Genomic DNA, 14320 nt, shown 5'->3' on the forward strand with positions numbered 1-14320 from the left:
GCCAGAGGGGAAAGTGATAGGGACAGTGAGATCCTAGAGCTAAAAAGGAAACACATTCTATAGACATGAAACATTTTTTTTCTTTAAAAAAAGTAAACTTTTTCTAAGAATAAGGCAAAGACTAATAAAAAGGGAAATGGTGTAGTGATCTATTCTTATAGTGATAATTAAATTCTATTGCCAATACTCATAAGCTTTATTGTAAAGAATCAATCTAAATGGGATAATAGCAGAAAGCCATTCAGGAATACAAAATGCAAATTATAAATAGGGAAATGCAAATTAAAAGCACAATGAGATACCCTTTCAAACCCACTAAAATAATAAATAAAAATGATAGACAATAACAAATATTGGCAAGGATGTAGAGAAATGGCTAAACTCACTTTGGAAAATAGTTGGGCAATTTGTTTAAAAGTTAAATATAAATTTACCATGTGACCCAGAAATTTCACTCCTAGGTATCAATCCATGAGAAATGAAAACATGTATCCATACAAAGACCTCAATATGAATGTTCTTAGCAAACTTATTAACAGTAGCCCAAAATGGGAAACAACTGAAATGTCCACTGTGAACCCTGACTATCTGAGATAGGTCTCAGTTAATTTAGAAAGTTTATTTTGCCAAAGTTGAGGATGCGTGCCTGTGAGAGAGCCTCAGGAGGTCCTGATGACATGTGGCCAAGATGGAGCACAGTTTGGTTTTATACATTTTAGGGAGACATGAGACATAAATCAACACAGGTAAGATGAACACTGGTTTTGTCTGGAAAGGCCTGACAGCTCGAAGCTGGGAGGGGGCTTCCAGGTCATAGGTAGATAAGAGATAAATGGTTGCATTCTTTTGAGTTTCTGATTAGCCTCTCCAAAGGAGGCAATCAGATATGCATTTATCTCAGAGAGCAGAGGGGTAACTTTGAATACAATGGGAGGCAGGTTTGCCCTAAGCAGTTCCCGGCTTGAATTTTCCTTTTAGCTTAGTGATTTTGGGGCCCCAAGATTAATTTTCCCTTCACACCACCAACTGATGAATAGGTAGACAAAATGTGGTTTATCTATATAATGTAATATTATTCAGCAAAAACAGGAATGAACTACTGATATATGCTGTATCTCATGGGTAAACCTTAAAAACATTATGCTAAACGAAAGAAGCCAAACACAAGAGACCAATATTGTATGATTCCATTTATATGAAATGTCCACATGAGACAAATCTCTAGAGACAGAAACAACATTAATTGTTGCCTGGGGTGGGGGAATAGGAATGAACAGTTCATGAACATGAAGGTTCTTATTAGGGAGATAGAAGTGTTTTAAAACTGATATACAGTAATAGATGCATAAATAGGTAAATTTAATAAAAATCATGAATTGTATCCTTGAAGTGGGTGAATTATATGGTATGTTAAATACCTAACCAACAAACAAATGGAAACACAGCCCACGCACATGGATGGGCAGATTCAATATTGTGAAAATGACCATACTGCCAAAAGCAATCTGTAAATTCAATGCATTCCCATCAAAATAACACTGTCATTCTTCACAGAACTAGAAAAAACAATCCTAAAATGCATATGGAACCAAAAAATAACCCACATAGTCAAAGCAAGACTAAGCAAAAAGAACAAATCTGCAGACATCACATTACCCAACTTAATACTACACTATAAGGCCACAGTCACCAAAACAGCATGGCACTGTTAAAAAACAGGCACATAGACCAATGGAATAGAATAGAGAACCCAGAAATAAAGCCAAACACTTACAGCCAACTGATCTTCAACAAAGCAAAAACATAAAGTGGGGAAAGGATACCCTATTCAACAAATTGTGCTGGGATAATTGGCAAGCCACATGTAGAAGAATGAAACTGGATCCTCATCTCTTACCTTATACAAAAATCAATTCAAGATGGATCAAAGACTTAAATCTAAGACCTCAAACCATAAAAATTCTAGAAGATAACATTGGAAAAACCCTTTTAGACACTGGCTTAGGCGAAGACCTCATGAGCAAGAACCCAAAAGCAAATGTAACAAAGATAAATAGATGGGACTTAATTAAACTAAAAAGCTTCTGCACAGCAAAATCATCATCATCATCATCAACACAGTAAACAGACAACTCACAGAGTGGGAGAAAATCTTTGCAAACTATGCATCCAATGAAGGACTAATATCCAGAATCTACAGGAACTCAAACAAATTAGCAAGAAAAAACAAACAGTCCCATCAAAAAGTGGACTAAGGACGTGAATAGACAATTCTCAAAATAAGATATACAAATGGCCAACAAACATATGAAAAAATGCTCAACATCACTGATTATCAGGGAAATGCAAATCAAAACCATAATGTGATACTACCTTACTCCTGCAAGAATAGCCATAATTTAAAAAATTAAAAAAAAAAAAAAGATGTTGGTGTGGATGTGGTGAAAAGGCAACACTTTTACACTGCTGGTGGGAATGTAAACTAGTACAACCACTATGGAAAACTGTGGAGATTCCTTAAAGAACTAAAAGTAGAACTACCATTTGATCCAGCCATCCCACTACTGGGTATCTACCCAGAGGAAAAGAAGTCATTATACAAAAAAGATACTTGCACACGCATGTTTATAGCAGCGCAATTCACAATTGCAAAATCTGCAAAAATATGGAACCAGTACAAATGCCCATCATCGAGTGGATAAAGAAAATGTGGTATGTGTATATATATATATATATATATATGTATACACACACACACACACACACACAGACACACACTATAGACTACTACTCAGACATAACAAGGAATGAAATAATGGCATTTGTAGCAACCTGGATGGAATTGGAGACCATTATTCTAAGTGAAGTAACTCAGGAATGGAAAACCAAACATCGTACGTTCTCACTCATAAGTGGGAGTTAAGCTATGAGGACATAAGAAGGCATAAGAATGATACAATGAACTTTGGGGACTTGGGGGAAAGGCTGGGAGAGGGAGGAGGAATAAAAGACTATACATTGGGTACAGTGTACACTGCTTGGGTGATAGGTGCACCACTATCTCAGAAATCACCACTAAAGAACTTTTGCATGTAACCAAACATCACCTGTTCCCCAAAACTATTGAAATAAAAAAATATTAAAATGGATAAATGTTATATATAATTTGGTTTATCCAGCAAATGACTAACTTTAAGAGAAATTCACAAATTGATTTTAAGTGATTTAAATTTTTGTAACAAATTAGAATCCCTTATGCTTGATAAAACAATTAGTAAAACTAAGTAGAATCAAGTAATCTTTTCTGCATTTTAGTGTTCCTGATTCTTTTGAGAAAATATAGAAGGCCTAAAGACAATTTCATTTTAGAGTTTAAGAATTCTTCAGAATTTGTTTGATCCAAATCCCTCCATGTACTGGGGTCACTTGTGACAAGAAAAAAGAAAACCTTGACCATGGTCACATGGTAAGTCGGTAGCAGAACTAGACAAAAACTCAGCTCTCCTGATTTCCAGTCTAATACTTTTTTCATTATCCCATGCAACCTTGAAACAGAAAAATTAGAAGAAGAAAAGTAACCCAAACTCATAGGACTGTATCTTTTTTGGATTCCTACAAATACTCTTGAGCTTTGTTTCAGGAGGCGGTTACTTGGAAACAGTTTGATCCTTTCAGGTCTTGCTGTTAAGACTTATTAGGTAAGATCAGAGTAATGTTTAGTCTAGGGCTCATTATTCCCCACTATTGAGACAAGGCCCTTCTGAATGCTACCCAGTATCCTGTGAATTATGAGGTTTTCCATAACCTCATAATAGCTGGTGGGAAAAGTCACTATTGCCAGCCCTATGTGAGCTCCAAGTACTGTCCCCTCTAACCTTCTAGAGCAGCTCTTTCTCCAGCCTCAGGTACTTTCCTGAAATGCAGGGAAACCTTCTGTATTCCAGGAAAGCACCTGAGGCTGGGGAAAGAGTACTCCAGAATACTCTCCCTGGGCAGTGCTCTCTTGACCAGTGCTAGCTGCCTTGGTTTCCCAGGCGTCTCACTTCTGTCCCCTTAACTTGGCAGTGACTGGCTCCTTCATGATTCCCACTTTCTGCACCATGACCTGGAATCTCTTTCAAGGCAGCAAGCTGGGACATTTCTCAGAGATCACTGTCCTTCATTGCCTGATATCCAACTTCTTGGAAATTGTTGTTTCATATATTTTCTTCACCTTTCTTTTGTTGTTTCAGGTGGGAGGGTTAATCTGGTCCCTGTGGTGTCTTTTTTTTTTTTTCCTACTCTGAAATCTTGGGTCTAAGAACTCTCTCCTACTTTATGAATTGGCTAGTAACAATTCCTTTTCTTTTAATAGCCTTTTCTTTTATCTGTTCTCATAATGAGAAGCACAATTAAATTCTTATAAAGCTTTGGTAAGAGATACTTGGCAAAAATAAGCAATTTAAGTATGATGACAACTGACAAAGACTCTCCTTAAGCAAAATTTAGTCAGGTTCCTTTGAGCCCATTTTCTATTAGGCCCGGTACTCGGGCCTTGTCATCAAGAACAAGAATCCTGTTAAGTCAGTTTTGTAAGAATCCCCATCCTCATATCTGACCTCCCTCAATAGCCGATCAAATTCCTCATCCCCCATTGCCCCCCAGGTGTTGTCCGATCATCCTGGCCTGCCTTCGGCAAGAATCCTGTTAGATCTGTTTAACCAGAATTCCCTCTGACCTTGATGTTTCCTCCTAGGAATTTTCCATCCACTGACCCCACTCTGTTCCTTGGTATAAATCCCCCCTTATTCTTGTTGTTTTCAGAACTGAGCACAGTTCTATACTCAAGTCCCTTCCTTTATTGCAATAGTTCCTGAGTAAAATCTAGTTTTTACTGCTTTCTTTACTGTCTAGCTCTGGTTTTAATACTACTATGTCCAATTTTACATAAAAATTCTTTATCACATATTCCACATTTTGAAACTCTAGCACTATCAACACCTAAGCTGAAAATGGTCTCTTATCCCTTAAAATTAAGGTTGTAAAAGTATAAACAATAAAAAAAAAATCCACCTTGTTGCCATTGGCTACAGGTGGCATTGGCTACCTAATTCCATATACTCCAAATACAAACAACTGTAGTGATTATGTCCCATTTAAGATTCTCTGCATTCTCTTTCTGCATATTGGAAATTTATTTCTATAAAGGCAGTAAGCAGGGTCAATGAAAACTTTACTCATTGCATTTTGGAGCCAAAGGGGACCTCAGAAAATCGATTTCTAATTGCTGTCTTTGTGGAGGTCAAAAACTGAAGTCTGGAAATAACTTAAACTGATTTACTACTGTATTACAGGAGACATGAGACTCAGTCATTATCCCTCTTGAATTTTTAGTGATTTAAAATGTAGTATTATAGGCTGGGCACGGTGGCTCACACCTGTAATTCCAAAACTTTGAGAGGCCGAGGTGGGTGGAACACGAGGTCAGAAGATCGAGACCATCCTGGCTAACACAGTGAAACCCCGTCTCCACTAGAAATACAAAAAATTTGCCAGGTGTGGTGGCGGGCGCCTGTAGTTCTAGCTACTTGGGAGGCTGAGACAGGAGAATGGCGTGAACCCGGGAGGTGGAGCTTGCAGCGAGCCAAGATCACACCATTGCACTCCAGCCTGGGCGACAGTGTGAGACTCCATCTCAAAAAAAAAAAAAAAAAAACTAAATAAAAAATGTAGTACCATAATTGAACTCAACACTTGAAAAATGGCAGAACCATCCACATGTATAGTAAAACTACTGTTTCCTTTGACTTAAATCTGGAACTTTAGAATATCAAACTTTAAAAGTGCATTAACTTTTTAATCAGCTGCATCATACTGCATCTAGTAAAATTCCCTGCTTTTTCACATGAACTGCTAAGACGGATGCTTTCATATCTTGTCACTGCAATTTTTAGTTTTTTCATAAGGTCTAAGAATTATTTTCCTCTGGAGAAGGGTTTTAAAATTCTGCTCTCCAGAGTGTCCTTCTGCCCCTTGGCCTGTGGATGGAAAGTGAAGGAAGGAGAATAATTATGATGTCAAGTGAACTGAGTCTGGATCCTCAATCCCCTGCTTCAACCAACACAACTCCCCACTTACCGTATCTGCTTTCTATAACGGGTTTCGGAGCAAGATTTAATTGAAAGATTTCCCTTTTAAAGTTCAAAAACTACTGTTGTAATACCCATCTCACTTACATTTTTATCTCTTCTGTTTTCATCATATTACTGTCTTTCCCTCCTTTTGTTTCTCTGCCCCTTTTTCACTTTTCCTATTTGCAACTACATTTCCTTCTAGTTATTTTGCTTTTTAAAAAGGATAAAGTTCAGTGTTTTTTCCCTCTTTGCACAACCCATGGTTTTTAGAAAAAGAATACTGTATGATTATATGAAGGACTAAAAACGTTGCTAAGAGATTATTCATGGGCAATTCTGAAATTTATATTAAAATAACCAAGAGAATATCTTACTTCACTTTCTAAGTGCAGTATTAAAAAAAAGTTTCTCGCCAGGTGTGGTGCCTCACGCCTGTAATCCCAGCACTCTGGGAGGCCGAGGTGGGCAGATCATCTGAGGTCAGGAGTTTGAGACCGCCCTGGCCGACATGGCAAAACCCTTTCTCTACTAAAAGTACAAGAATTAGCCAGGCATGGTGGTGGGCGCCTGTAATCCCAGCTACTCAGGAGGCTGAGGCAGGAGAATCACTTGAACTCGGGAGGCGGAGGTTGCAGTGGGCCGAGATTGTGCCACTGCACTCCAGCCTGAGTGACAGAGCAGGACTCTGTCTTAAAAAAACAAAACAACAACAAAAAACAAACTTTCTATTTTAAGACCTACCCATGATAACAATATACATTTGCAACTTTACCTTAACTTCATAATATCTTGGTATATGTTAAATCAATAATTAATCCAAGCTCCTCATTTAGTTCTTTTATTACGCTAATCAAGTCTTTCAGTATAAACTTCGGGGTTGGAGTAAGTCTCTGATTTACCGTCTATGATGAAAAATGAAAAATAAGGTTACAAAATACAGATAAAATGTTAACATTAAACATAGAACAAAGAAGGAAGAGAAAAAACATAAGACAATAAGAAGAATTGGTGACAATTTCATAGCATAAGAACATTGTCAAAGCTTTTAACTAACTAGAGCTGTACAAAGAGCCTAAACATATTCACATCCTTTGCCTCAGTGATTTCATGTCTTGGAAATTATCCTAAGGCAAATATCAGAAATACTGGGGAAAAAGAGTTTGGGCGTAACATTCACTGCACCATTATGTATAATAGAAACACATTGGAATATCATGTTACTGTTAAAAATCACATTTCTCAAAGATGGTTATTATTATTTTTGAAACAGAGTCTCGCTCTGTCGCCCAGGCTGGAGTGCAGTGGCATGATCTCGGCTCGCTGCAAGCTCCGCCTCCTGGGTTGATGCCATTCTCCTGCCTCAGCCTCCTGAGTAGCTGGTGCCCACCACCACGCCTGGCTAATTGATTATATTTTTAAATGAGGTCTCACTTTGTCATCTAGGATGGGATGCAATGGTGCAATCATAGCTCACTGTATCCTTGAACTCTTGGGCTCAAGGGATCCTCCGTCCTCAGGCTCCCAAGTAGCTAGGATTACAGGTAGGCACTACCCTTCCCAGGTATTAATTTTTTGTGTGTGTGTGGGAGACAGGGTCTTGCTATGTTGTTGCCCGGGTTGGTCTTGAACTTCTGGCCTCAAGTGATCCTCCCACCTTGGCCTCCCAAAGTCCTTGGATCATAGGCATGAGCCACCATGCCAGGCCACAAAGACTATTTAATAAGGAAAAATCCTCAAAATGTTACATAAAGATCACATCGCAAAACTTTTACATGTAGTGTTATTCTGATTTTTTTTTGAAGCGACAGGGAGAAGGAAAATGGTGTCTTAAAGAGAATATATCATTATTTTAAAAGTGGAATTTCAATTGTTTTTCTTCTATACTCATATATTTTCCATGTTTTTTTTTTTTTCTATTTCCAACAGAAACTTTCTGTAAATGCTACTGTCATTACAGGATAAACTGGGAGGCGGAGGTTGCGGCAAGCTAAGATTGCACCACTGTACTCCAAACTGGGCTGATAGAGGCTCCGTCCCAAAAAAAAAAAAAAAACTGAGTTGGGTACTAAATTCCTTAATGAACATGAGTGACCAGGCAGCTGGTAAATAACAGTGAGGAGAGGGAAAAGGGCTCATTAGAGAAGAGTTTCTGCTAAGGTTTACAAGGGTGGAATGGAATGGCCTAGCAATGGCCATAAGACAACAAATACAGACACCACCTGCGGCGCGGGGGCGGTGGCAGACTTTCGCTGTGGTGAATTGCTGGGAAAGCAGCGTCTTCAGGAGAGAGCCAGGTACCCAATATCACAAGGAGGAATGTTCTGTGAACAAGAAGATATAAAGATATAGAGGGGTTTACATATGGGGAGTCTAGAGAAAGAGTTTCCAGTTTCCAGACGAAGGCGGATAGTGAGATGATTAGCAGATGGAGAAGGTGTGGGAATGATGCTGCGAGAAGGGATAAATTATCTGGGTGGTTACCAAGTATGACAGAAACTATAGGGAGGGTGGGATTTATGGTCTCAAATGAAACTCTAACATTGTTTCAGTGCCAAGCTGTCAGAAACACTGGGACTTTATTTTGCTTACTAAGGTTGAACACTAGCGACTAGTTTTGGTCACTACGCTATTAAAAAATAAAGACAATTCTAAGAAATGTAGTCAATTAATGAATATCAGAATAAAGATGTTAATAGTTTATTCCCTGTTATTAACATGTACATTTAGAAAGAAAATAAGAGCAAAGCTTAAAAATGCATGGAAGGTTTACACAGAACGACTGCTGGGGCACAATGCCTGACACAGAACGCAGTTAAACACCGTGGAAGGCTCGAATGAGTGAAAGCATACAAACCACCACTGTGCGGCTCTCCACACTAGCAAGTTTCCGAAGTTCGTCCCAGCCGGTTTCCCTGAACAAGTTCCCAACCGCATCACGTTTAGTTTATCTCGTTATTCTAACTCGGAGCGAGGCAATGGGAAAAAGAAAAACAACGAGGGCTATGCTCTGTTTATTAAGCAATGAATGACGACACGTGGGTGAGCGTGTCTGGCATGCCCTATTTTAATACTTTAAACATAGTACATTAGTAGGCTAACAGCAAGCTCTGGAAATAAAAGGAACCGCTTGCATATTTAGGGGGCTCTTTTGTAAGTCACAAAGGAATCACCCGAAGTCAAAGCTCACCTCTTTTCCTAGCAAGGCAGGGACGACGGAAAGCATAAAGTAGGTCCCAGTGCGCCGCAACCCGCGCAACTGGCTGGCTGGCGTCCTACGGCCTCGCGCCTCCACGCTGCGTCCTCCACGCTCTTCCCACGGCGGCGCCCCGCAGCGTCCTCCCCGGGGACGCCAGCTCAACCGGGAGCTCGCGGCTGGTACTCACCCGCTGGGTATACGCCTCTTCACCACGACGAGAGGGGTGAGGGCCCCACGCCCCAGGCAACCCCGCTCTCAGGCCTCCTCCAGAACAGAACCCAGGGGACGCTACAACTCACACGCGCGCGGGTAGAGGCGAGGGGCGGGGGTGATAGACCCGGGCGGCGAACAGACTTGGCGCACCGAAGATTCCCCCAGGCGCGCGCTCCGCTCCTGCTGGCAGGCCAGGGGTCGCAGCACGCATGCTCCTGGGTCGCCGTGACTTGCAGCCGGCGGGTGCCGTGGGGCGGGCGCAGGGTGCGGTGGGGCGGTTGGTGATCGTCCTAGCCTGCGGTAGATGGTGTGCCCTGCCTTCGCTGCCCAGACGTTAAGAAAAGTGCACTGTGCGTCCAGGTGAATGTCGGGCTGCTGGTGAAGGCTTCTCTGATGCTTCCCTGTCAGACATTCCCGCACTTTTGTGGAGCTCTGCTCCATGGGGGAACACGCAGGGCTGGGATAACGGGAGCCGGGTCCGCGCAGGCAGCTGGGACTTGTAGTCCGGGGGCCTGGCCGACCCGTTCGTTAGCCAATTTGGGAACGAGTACAGTTGAAAATCACTCGAGGCGGGCGCGGTGGCTCAAGCCTGTAATCCCAGCACTTTGGGAGGTTGAGACGGGCGGATCACGAGGTCAGGAGATCGAGACCATCCTGGCTAACACGGTGAAACCCCGTCTCTACTAAAAAATACAAAAAAAACTAGCCGGGCGAGGTGGCGGGCGCCTGTAGTCCCAGCTACTCGGGAGGCTGAGCCAGGAGAATGGCGTAAACCCGGGAGGCGGAGCTTGCAGTGAGCCGAGATCCGGGCACTGCACCCCAGCCTGGGTGACGGAGCGAGACTCCGTCTCCAAAAAAAAAAAAAAGAAAATCACTCGAGAGCAGTGTTTGATTTGTATCAAATACGGGTCGGCATATTATTAATTCAGTGCCTACTGTGTGTGCTGAACACCTTGCCCTAGTCCTGGTCTTCACATTAGGACAAGCAGAAAGATGAACTTGCAAGGTAGAATGTAATGAACAAAATTCACATTACGAACTACAAGTGCTGTTGGAGATCAAGAGACAGAGTTAGGAAAAACTTCCTGGAAGACGTGGAGTTTGAATCAGCCTTTGAAACACGGAATGCTATCCAGTTGCGGGGAAGTTGTAAAAATTAAAGGATGGAGATGCCAGGGAGTGTAAACAAGAACTCCATCCAGCTATAGTTGAGGGATCATGTTGGAGAGTGGTCACTGCGGCTTAGATGGGGAAGTGGATGTGAGGGTTTTTTGGCTTCACTTTCAGAAAGGGCCTCCCGGTTGACTTCCTGTCTAATTGAGGTTATGAGTATAGACACAGAGGTACATCTTCAGTTTTGAATAAAAGGCATTACAGTACTTAATTGTTTCAAGTTTCTGGACCTCCTGGCCAGTGGTTGCTCTAAGAATTAATGTATTTTTATAAATCTTGTAATTTACTTTTGAGTAACAAAACTACATTGCATGGTGTGTGTTAGATGTAAATTTTCAAAATATAGTATGATAGTTTTTGTAACCTGTTTCCACATTAGTTTTCATGTACCAGAAGTCCCAAGATAGAGAAGTGGGCCCAAATCTTTCTTGATCTACAGGAGCAGGACGTGATGACTTGGGAACTGGTCCTGAGAGGAGTAGGTGATTTAGTTTTGTTGCCTTTCAAAGACTTAAATAAATTCACAGATCAGAAAATCTTTTGTCACACCACTTGTTCCTACGTTTTGATTTTGGAAAACAAGATACCAGTTAAGTTAATTTTTAAACTTGCCAGTTAATGCAATACGTGGAAGTCATAATGTTTTTTGTAGTACACTGAAATACTGCTGTATTCCACTGAACTAAGTAAAGAATTGTTAAGTTAAATTCTAATTCTAACATAACCTAATAACAATAAAGGGTAGCTGGTACCATATTTTTAATATATTATTTTTACAAAATGCTATTGTTGCCTTAATTACATCATAACTGTGAATGAGTCCTTAATTCTGGACCTAGAATCCTAATTCAAATTAAGTCTGGAAGAGCATCCTTTAAGAAACATTGCTATAAGAGAGTTCAGAAAGGTGTCATCATACTGTGTGACAATAGATGAACTGAGATAAAGATAAAATTGGATTTTGGTCTGAATTCAGATCTGCTAAGGAAGGAAACTGCATTAATACATTTAGAAATATTTCTAACAAGAGCCAGGGGAAAATTAAGGGGAACCAAATTTCTGACTGGATCACAATTAAAGATATGTTACTATATACTAGGATATGCATTGTGTAACCATTTCCACATGCTAGAAATTTTTCTGTGGTTTTATTTTGCTAGCACTCCTGAAACCAAATGGCATGTGACAGAAGTAACCAAGGTGATTGAAAATTGTGCCAAAAAGAAGTCTTTGCTGATTCAGGGATCTCGCTTAGTCTTGTGCCCGCAGAACTGATTTAGAAATTTGTTTAGGCCAAGCGCAGTGGCTCATGCCTGTAATTCCAATGCTTTGGGAGGCCGAGGCAGGAGGATTGCTTGAGGCCAAGAATTCAAGAGCAGCCTGAGCAACATAGTGAGACCCTGTCTTCACATAATAATAATAATAATAACAACAATAATAATTAGCCGAGCCTTAGAGACACATGCCTGTAGTCCTAGCTACTCAAGAGGCAGAAGCAGGAGGATCGCTTGAACCCAGGAGTTCGAGACTGTAATGAGCTGTCATCATGTCACTGCACTTCAGCTTGGGTGAAAGAGTGAGACCCTGTCTCTGAAAAACAAACAGATAAACAAAAATTTGTGTGGTGTTCTAGTTTCTACAAATGTCTGGGGAATTGCATGAACTTGCATTTAACCGTCATGTTAAATGATACTCTTGTTTTAGGCCTTTCTTGCATTGTAACAGAAGAATACTAGGTAATTTATAAAGAAAAGAGTTTTAATTGACTCACAGTTCTGCAGACTATACAAGCATGGCTCTAACATCTGCTTCTGGTGAGGGCATCAGGGAGCTTACAATCATAGTGGAAGGGAAGGGGAACCAGCATGTCACATGGCAAGAGAGGCAGTAAAGGAGACAAGGGGGAGGTCAGGTCCTGGACAGACTCTTTTAAACAACTAGATCTCATGTGAAGTAACTGAGCAAGAACTCACTCATCATGAAGGGGATGGTGCTAAGCCAACCATGAGGGATCCACCCCCACAATCCAATCACTGCCCACCAGGCCCCATCTCCATTATTGGGAATCACATTTCAACATGAGATTTGGAGGAGACAAACATCCAAATCATATCATTCCACCCTTAGCCTCCCAAATCTCACATCCTTCTGACATTTCAAAATATAATCATGCCTTTGCAATAGTCCCCAAAGTCTTCTTTTTTTTTTTTTTTTTTTTTGAGACGGAGTCTTGCTCTGTCGCCCAGGCTGGAGTGCAGTGGCCAGATCTCAGCTCACTGCAAGCTCCGCCTCCCGGGTTTATGCCATTCTCCTACCTCAGCCTCCCGAGTAGCTGGGACCACAGGCGCCCGCCAACCCGCCTGGCTAGTTTTTTTTTTTTTTGCATTTTTTAGTAGAGACGGGGCTTCACTGTGTTAGCCAGGATGGTCACGATCTCCTGACCTTGTGATCCGCCCGTCTCGGCCTCCCAAAGTGCTGGGATTACAGGCTTGAGCCACCGCGCCCGGCCGTCCCCAAAGTCTTAATTCATTCCAGCCTTAACTCAAAAATCCCAAAGTCCAAAGTCTTATCTGAAATTCAAGGCCAAATTCCTTCCACCTCTGCTCCTGCAAAATAAAAAACAAGTTATTTACTTCCTAGATACAATGGCAGTGCAGGCACGGGGGAAACATTCCCATTCCAAAAGGGAGAAATTGGCCAAAAGAAAGGAGTAATAGGCCCCATGCAAGTTTGAAATGCAGCAGGCCAGGCATTAAATCTTAAAGTTCCAACATAATACTTGACTCCATGTCCTGCATCCAGAGCACACTGGTGCAAGGGGTGGACTCCCAAGGTCTTGGGCAGCTTCGCCTCCGTGGCTTTGCAGGGTGCAGCCCACATGGTGGTTGTCATGGGTTGAAGTTGAGTGCTTGCAGCTTTTCCAGGCAGGGAGTGCGAGCTGCTGGTGAATCTACCGTTCTGGAGTCTGGAGGGTGACGGCCTCTTCCCACAGCTCCACGAGGCAGTGCCCCAGGGGAGACCCTGTGGGGGCTCCAACCCCACACTGCCCCTCAGCATTACCATAGTAGAGTTTATCTGTGAGTGTTCCACACCTGTAGCAGTCTTCTGTCTGGGCACCCAGGCTTCTTCATATATCCCCTGATATCCAGGTGGAAGCTGTCAAGCCTCCTTCATACTTGCATTCTGAGCGTCTGCAGACTTAACACCCTGTGGAAGCCACCAAGGCTGACAGCTTGCACACTCTGGAGCTGCAGCCCAAGCTGTACCTGGGCCTCTCTGAACCAAGGCTGGAGCCAGAGCAGCTTAGATACAGGGAGCAGTGTCTTGAGGCTGAACAGGGTGGTGGGGCCCTGGGCTTGCTCCCTGAAATCATTCATTCGTCCTAGGCCTATGGGCCTGTAATTGCAGGGGCTATCTGAAAGACTTCTGAAATGCCTTTGAGGCCTTATTCCCATTGTCTTGGATAATAGCACTTGGCTGTCTTTTAGTCAAGTTAATCTCTCTAGCAAGTGATTGCTCCACAGCCTGCTTAAATTCTTTCTCTGCCACAGGGCCAGGCTGCAAATGTTTCAAACTTTTATGCTCTACTTCCTTTTTAAATATAAGTTCCAACTTTATTCCTTTG

The 14320-nt window shown here is 41.8% G+C and overlaps 1 protein-coding gene and 1 long non-coding RNA gene across 2 annotated transcripts in view; one reads left to right on the plus strand and one right to left on the minus strand.

Moving 5' to 3' along the window:
- The window catches only part of CC2D2B (coiled-coil and C2 domain containing 2B), a 344324-nt gene that overhangs the window by 203069 nt on the left and 126935 nt on the right, over positions 1–14320 (plus strand). The gene's annotated exons all lie outside the window — the stretch shown is intronic.
- Positions 7699–9414, minus strand: LOC126962108 (uncharacterized). Its single transcript, XR_007728592.1, has 2 exons — positions 9301–9414; positions 7699–8434 (listed from the first exon to the last, which is right to left on the minus strand). It is a non-coding gene; the product is annotated as an uncharacterized LOC126962108 (long non-coding RNA).

The sequence above is a fragment of the Macaca thibetana genome, chromosome 9 (genome assembly GCF_024542745.1).
Source record: "Macaca thibetana thibetana isolate TM-01 chromosome 9, ASM2454274v1, whole genome shotgun sequence".
Lineage (NCBI taxonomy): Eukaryota > Metazoa > Chordata > Mammalia > Primates > Cercopithecidae > Macaca > Macaca thibetana.